This window comes from Schistocerca gregaria, unplaced genomic scaffold (genome assembly GCF_023897955.1).
Source record: "Schistocerca gregaria isolate iqSchGreg1 unplaced genomic scaffold, iqSchGreg1.2 ptg000705l, whole genome shotgun sequence".
In the NCBI taxonomy this organism is placed as follows: Eukaryota; Metazoa; Arthropoda; class Insecta; order Orthoptera; family Acrididae; genus Schistocerca; species Schistocerca gregaria.
The window spans coordinates 145,001-152,500 of record NW_026062083.1 but is presented as its reverse complement, the minus strand read 5'-3'; the positions used below and the strand labels follow the sequence as shown (position 1 = coordinate 152,500).

Genomic DNA, 7,500 nt, shown 5'->3' with positions numbered 1-7,500 from the left:
CAAGTATGCCAAATTCCCGCTGTCCCTATACATGCAGTAAGTTCGTCGTGGGCGCTGGCCGGCAGGCCGCGAGACCTGACGCCCGGCGGCAAAGAGTGCTCCTCTGAGGATATAGATGTTCCGTTCCGCCGCACAATGGTGACGGTGACCGCTGCCTGCGGTGGCAACGCTGGGCACAGTCGATACTCGCCGTGTGGTGGAAGGTAAACATTATGCGGTACATCAGTACTTTCCTAATAGTTCGGTCGTCTCACGGCACTGCTTAGTAAATGATGCAAGGCCACATATAGATGATTTATGCGAATGTCCCTATACGTGCTGTAAGACTGGGCACACAACGTGAATCGCACGTCAGCCAGACACTCGAACATGCACCACTCTCGGCCTGCAACGGAGACACACAATACGTAAACATCTGGAATGCGACAATGTCGAGTGCATCCTCTCTGCGACATTGCACCGTCGACACTATGATAACCAGAGCAGTAGGTCCACCTATAAAAGCACAATACCCCACTCCTCCGACAACTACCATTGCTCAGATAAACCAACACACATCCTACACAGAGGGGCACCAAATATCACCCCCCGCCCTCGTGTTATACCACATGAAAAATTGCAGAAGTGAGAGACACAGACCCGCCAGCCTCTTGCTACAAGCATCGAACCGACGTGACGTATCTGACGGTGACTCAGGCATCCGCGTACTGCCACCACTATCCACCCCCCCCCCCTCTCTCTCTCTTCCCCCTTTCCCACAATACCAAATTTAACCAACTTTATTGCTTAACCTAACTGTGGCTGTACCAGATTATCGCTTAACCTAACTGTGGCTGTACCAGATTATCGCTTAACCTAACTGTGGCTGTACCAGATTATCGCTTAACCTAACTGTGGCTGTACCAGATTATCGCTTAACCTAACTGTGGCTGTACCAGATTATCGCTTAACCTAACTGTGGCTGTACCAGATTATCGCTTAACCTAACTGTGGCTGTACCAGATTATCGCTTAACCTAACTGTGGCTGTACCAGATTATCGCTTAACCTAACTGTGGCTGTACCAGATTATCGCTTAACCTAACTGTGGCTGTACCAGATCATCGCTTAACCTAACTGTGGCTGTACCAGATCATCGCTTAACCTAACTGTGGCTGTACCAGATTATCGCTTAACCTAACTCAATTTGTCCCTTAACCTAACTCAATTTGTCCCTTAACCTAACTCAAGTTGTCCCTTAACCTAACTCAAGTTGTCCCTTAACCTAACTCAAGTTGTCCCTTAACCTAACTCAAGTTGTCCCTTAACCTAACTCAAGTTGTCCCTTAACCTAACTCAAGTTGTCCCTTAACCTAACTCAAGTTGTCCCTTAACCTAACTCAAGTTGTCCCTTAACCTAACTCAAGTTGTCCCTTAACCTAACTCAAGTTGTCCCTTAACCTAACTCAAGTTGTCCCTTAACCTAACTCAAGTTGTCCCTTAACCTAACTCAAGTTGTCCCTTAACCTAACTCAAGTTGTCCCTTAACCTAACTCAAGTTGTCCCTTAACCTAACTCAAGTTGTCCCTTAACCTAACTCAAGTTGTCCCTTAACCTAACTCAAGTTGTCCCTTAACCTAACTCAAGTTGTCCCTTAACCTAACTCAAGTTGTCCCTTAACCTAACTCAAGTTGTCCCTTAACCTAACTCAAGTTGTCCCTTAACCTAACCCACGTTGTCCCTTAACCTAACCCACGTTGTCCCTTAACCTAACCCACGTTGTCCCTTAACCTAACCCACGTTGTCCCTTAACCTAACCCACGTTGTCCCTTAACCTAACCCACGTTGTCCCTTAACCTAACCCACGTTGTCCCTTAACCTAACCCACGTTGTCCCTTAACCTAACCCACGTTGTCCCTTAACCTAACCCACGTTGTCCCTTAACCTAACCCACGTTGTCCCTTAACCTAACCCACGTTGTCCCTTAACCTAACCCACGTTGTCCCTTAACCTAACCCACGTTGTCCCTTAACCTAACCCACGTTGTCCCTTAACCTAACCCACGTTGTCCCTTAACCTAACCCACGTTGTCCCTTTGCCTAACATAGTTCACTGCTCGGAATCTCTGGTGTCGTTGTTATCCTCATGTAGATGTCTTGCGAGTGTTGCTTACTTTCCACATATTCCCGCTATCCACTGTCAATTGTACTGCAATAGGACTATATCGGCCCCCCCCCCCCCTCTGTCCCCCTCTTTGTGTCTCTGTCCTCTCAAGCTGGTCGGTCTGGCGTGTGAGTGTTAAATGAGCCTCGCAGCTGTTCAGTTGCATTCAGATGTCGACGCCCTCAGTGTACGTCGTGGTATGGTCTGTGTCCATTGTCCGCTGATGTCGTACGCGTAACCCACACGCTGTACCGATCATCGGTAGTTACGTACAGAGTGAAGTAGTGTGATACGTGTGACTGTACGCTGGCTGTGCCCAACGGTGTCGAATCTCAATTTCCATATGTTGTGCTCGATGCTACTTGTCTCGTCTCCCAATAACAGCTAGGTTGCACTGTGGTACGCCGTAGAGGCGTGTGGGAGGAACGTACGAACGCATTGTATGTCACCCTGGGTCGCTGGGGGTGGTGGTGCGGTGAGTCAGGTCAGGTCAGGTCAGGTCAGGTCAGCGTGAGCCGTCTGATGTAGTGACGCGTGTATTCCGACTTTGTCGTATTGCCTCACACAAAGTGCTACCCTGGTGGACCGCGTTCCATATCTGGGACATGCCGCAGATGCCGGTTGACAGTGGATCGCGGAAGGGACATCGCATACTTGCGCGGGCCACCTTCCACGTGTTCTCTTCTGCACATGTCGCAGTGTGTATGTGGTCTGATGTAGCGTGTCGTGACACATGACATCCTGGCATGCAAGAATTGTTGAATTCGCAAATGTAGGTGGACATCTACGTTTACTGCCCAAGATACGCAAATGAACTGGAAATCCGTTGTTGAGCGGTTGTTCACGCTGGAGGTGAATCTGTGATGGCGACGATCGGTACAGCTATTAACCGGTTGTTTCAGCGGTACCCGCCACATCCACACACGTGACTAGGCCCATGTGGGTATGAAGCGATACGCGGCGGTGGCTTGGTGGGACTGTTCCCGGCCGGTGAAGGGGGGCCGCCCGGCGTGTTGGCCGCGCGCTGCGTGGGCGCACGCGCAACAGCCGGCTGGTGGGGGGCGCCGAGTGGCAGGAGCGCCAGCCGACGGGCCCGGCAGGCGGCGCAGCTACGCTGCGGCGCACCCTGCACGCGGCGCCTGGCGGCCAAAGTTGGTTCAGCCGAGCCCGGTGCGAAGCGCGGTGGACATCTGCAGTGTGCTGGTCTGATTGAGGACTGTGTGCGTTGAGGATGCGCCGCCGCCTGGCACTCGGCGCCGCGACGCCGTCTGCTGCTCGGTCGCCCCAGCGGTTCTCGCAGGTGGTTTGTATCGCAGTTGTGCGGACGTGTTGGCGCGTGCGCTGTGCTGGGAGAGTTCGCTTCTGCACCCAAGTGGGGCTTTGCCCTTGTGTGGCGCTGGCGTTGGAGCTGCCGGTCACCATAGGTGGCGCGTGTTGTCTCCCGCCGGCAATGCCACGACAGCACGCTCCCGGGCCTCTGTCGGCAGCGGCAAGCTCAGTTGGGAGCAAGGGTGTTCGCACTAAAACCGTCTACTCGCCTAACTCCGGGCGATTGCGCCTCTCTCGAAACCGACCAAGTACCTAGGACGGCGCTGCGCGCCGCCGGGACCTGAGAGGGTTTCGAGGTGTATCGTGCAGGGGAGCTCGGCCTCCTCCTGTTTGCAGAATAATTGAGCGGACGCTTGCGTGTTCGCGCGGGCCCCCGGGACACACTCCCGGGCGGCCGGCTGCTCAGCTCTAGTTGACGCAGCTCCCTGGTTGATCCTGCCAGTAGTCATATGCTTGTCTCAAAGATTAAGCCATGCATGTCTCAGTACAAGCCGCATTAAGGTGAAACCGCGAATGGCTCATTAAATCAGTTATGGTTCCTTAGATCGTACCCACGTTACTTGGATAACTGTGGTAATTCTAGAGCTAATACATGCAAACAGAGTCCCGACCAGAGATGGAAGGGACGCTTTTATTAGATCAAAACCAATCGGATTGGCTTGTCTGGTCCGTTTGCCTTGGTGACTCTGAATAACTTTGGGCTGATCGCACGGTCCTCGTACCGGCGACGCATCTTTCAAATGTCTGCCTTATCAACTGTCGATGGTAGGTTCTGCGCCTACCATGGTTGTAACGGGTAACGGGGAATCAGGGTTCGATTCCGGAGAGGGAGCCTGAGAAACGGCTACCACATCCAAGGAAGGCAGCAGGCGCGCAAATTACCCACTCCCGGCACGGGGAGGTAGTGACGAAAAATAACGATACGGGACTCATCCGAGGCCCCGTAATCGGAATGAGTACACTTTAAATCCTTTAACGAGTATCTATTGGAGGGCAAGTCTGGTGCCAGCAGCCGCGGTAATTCCAGCTCCAATAGCGTATATTAAAGTTGTTGCGGTTAAAAAGCTCGTAGTTGGATTTGTGTCCCACGCTGTTGGTTCACCGCCCGTCGGTGTTTAACTGGCATGTATCGTGGGACGTCCTGCCGGTGGGGCGAGCCGAAGGGGTGCTTTCGCGTCCCGAGGCGGACCCCGTTTAAATCCTACCAGGGTGCTCTTTGTTGAGTGTCTCGGTGGGCCGGCACGTTTACTTTGAACAAATTAGAGTGCTTAAAGCAGGCAAGCCCGCCTGAATACTGTGTGCATGGAATAATGGAATAGGACCTCGGTTCTATTTTGTTGGTTTTCGGAACCCGAGGTAATGATTAATAGGGACAGGCGGGGGCATTCGTATTGCGACGTTAGAGGTGAAATTCTTGGATCGTCGCAAGACGAACAGAAGCGAAAGCATTTGCCAAGTATGTTTTCATTAATCAAGAACGAAAGTTAGAGGTTCGAAGGCGATCAGATACCGCCCTAGTTCTAACCATAAACGATGCCAGCCAGCGATCCGCCGCAGTTCCTCCGATGACTCGGCGGGCAGCCTCCGGGAAACCAAAGCTTTTGGGTTCCGGGGGAAGTATGGTTGCAAAGCTGAAACTTAAAGGAATTGACGGAAGGGCACCACCAGGAGTGGAGCCTGCGGCTTAATTTGACTCAACACGGGAAACCTCACCAGGCCCGGACACCGGAAGGATTGACAGATTGATAGCTCTTTCTTGATTCGGTGGGTGGTGGTGCATGGCCGTTCTTAGTTGGTGGAGCGATTTGTCTGGTTAATTCCGATAACGAACGAGACTCTAGCCTGCTAACTAGTCGCGTGACATCCTTCGTGCTGTCAGCGATTACTTTTCTTCTTAGAGGGACAGGCGGCTTCTAGCCGCACGAGATTGAGCAATAACAGGTCTGTGATGCCCTTAGATGTTCTGGGCCGCACGCGCGCTACACTGAAGGAATCAGCGTGTCTTCCTAGGCCGAAAGGTCGGGGTAACCCGCTGAACCTCCTTCGTGCTAGGGATTGGGGCTTGCAATTGTTCCCCATGAACGAGGAATTCCCAGTAAGCGCGAGTCATAAGCTCGCGTTGATTACGTCCCTGCCCTTTGTACACACCGCCCGTCGCTACTACCGATTGAATGATTTAGTGAGGTCTTCGGACTGGTACGCGGCATCGACTCTGTCGTTGCCGATGCTACCGGAAAGATGACCAAACTTGATCATTTAGAGGAAGTAAAAGTCGTAACAAGGTTTCCGTAGGTGAACCTGCGGAAGGATCATTACCGACTAGACTGCATGTCTTTCGATGTGCGTGTCGTGTCGCGCAACACGCTACCTGTACGGCAGTGGCCGTGCGCCGCGTGCGGAACCACGCGTGCCTCTCAAAACTAGCGGAAGTGTTGTTGTTGTTGTGTGGTACGAGCGCTGAAGCTCTGGAGCGGCTGGCCTGCGGTACCTGGCGCCTGGCGCCGGTTTTGAATGACGTTCGCCCGAGTGCCTGTCCGCTCCGGTGTGGAGCCGTACGACGCCCATCGGCTGTGAGGCCGTTGGACACAAAAAAAATAGTGGAACAGGGGCCGTCAGACGCCTCAGTCCCGCAAATGCTACTGTCTTGAAAGAGACAGTGGGAGACTGAAAAGGAAAAGATCACCCAGGACGGTGGATCACTCGGCTCGTGGGTCGATGAAGAACGCAGCAAATTGCGCGTCGACATGTGAACTGCAGGACACATGAACATCGACGTTTCGAACGCACATTGCGGTCCATGGATTCCGTTCCCGGGCCACGTCTGGCTGAGGGTCGGCTACGTATACTGAAGCGCGCGGCGTTCGTCCCGCTTCGGAGACGTGGGAGTGTCGTGGTCGCCTGTGTGGCCGGCCGCGTCTCCTTAAACGTGCGATGCGCGCCCGTCGCCTGGCGGTTCGCATACCGGTACTTTCTCGGTAGCGTGCACAGCCGGCTGGCGGTGTGGCGTGCGACACCTCGTACAACGACCTCAGAGCAGGCGAGACTACCCGCTGAATTTAAGCATATTACTAAGCGGAGGAAAAGAAACTAACAAGGATTCCCCCAGTAGCGGCGAGCGAACAGGGAAGAGTCCAGCACCGAACCCCGCAGGCTGCCGCCTGTCGTGGCATGTGGTGTTTGGGAGGGTCCACTACCCCGACGCCTCGCGCCGAGCCCAAGTCCAACTTGAATGAGGCCACGGCCCGTAGAGGGTGCCAGGCCCGTAGCGGCCGGTGCGAGCGTCGGCGGGACCTCTCCTTCGAGTCGGGTTGCTTGAGAGTGCAGCTCCAAGTGGGTGGTAAACTCCATCTGAGACTAAATATGACCACGAGACCGATAGCGAACAAGTACCGTGAGGGAAAGTTGAAAAGAACTTTGAAGAGAGAGTTCAAAAGTACGTGAAACTGTTCTGGGGTAAACGTGAGAAGTCCGAAAGGTCGAACGGGTGAGATTCACGCCCATCCGGCCACTGGCCCCCGCCCTCGGCAGATGGGGCCGGCCGCCCGCGCGGAGCAATCCGCGGCGGGGTCGTGTCCGGTTGCCTTTCCACTCGCCGCGGGGTGGGGCCGTTCCGGTGTGCGGTGGGCCGCACTTCTCCCCTAGTAGGACGTCGCGACCCGCTGGGTGCCGGCCTACGGCCCGGGTGCGCAGCCTGTCCTTCCGCGGGCCTCGGTTCGCGTCTGTTGGGCAGAGCCCCGGTGTCCTGGCTGGCTGCTCGGCGGTATATCTGGAGGAGTCGATTCGCCCCTTTGGGCGCTCGGGCTCCCGGCAAGCGCGCGCGGTTCTTCCCGGATGACGGACCTACCTGGCCCGGCCCCGGACCCGCGCCGCTGTTGGCTCGGGATGCTCTCGGGCGGAATAATCGCTCCCGTCAGCGGCGCTTCAGCTTTGGACAATTTCACGACCCGTCTTGAAACACGGACCAAGGAGTCTAACATGTGCGCGAGTCATTGGGCTGTACGAAACCTAAAGGCGTAATGAAAGTGAAGGT

At 54.6% G+C, this 7,500-nt stretch overlaps 3 non-coding genes across 3 annotated transcripts in view; all 3 read left to right on the top strand.

Moving 5' to 3' along the window:
* The first annotated feature begins 3,892 nt into the window (after nt 1-3,892).
* LOC126320242 (small subunit ribosomal RNA) lies at nt 3,893-5,785 on the top strand. The gene has a single exon (XR_007557979.1). It is a non-coding gene; the product is annotated as a small subunit ribosomal RNA (ribosomal RNA).
* A 365-nt stretch (nt 5,786-6,150) lies between these two features.
* LOC126320213 (5.8S ribosomal RNA) lies at nt 6,151-6,305 on the top strand. The gene has a single exon (XR_007557951.1). It is a non-coding gene; the product is annotated as a 5.8S ribosomal RNA (ribosomal RNA).
* A 188-nt stretch (nt 6,306-6,493) lies between these two features.
* Nucleotides 6,494-7,500, top strand: part of LOC126320181 (large subunit ribosomal RNA) — a 4,222-nt gene continuing 3,215 nt past the window's right edge. The window contains exon 1 of the ribosomal RNA XR_007557926.1: nt 6,494-7,500. This exon is cut by the window's right edge and continues 3,215 nt beyond it. This is a non-coding gene — a ribosomal RNA (large subunit ribosomal RNA).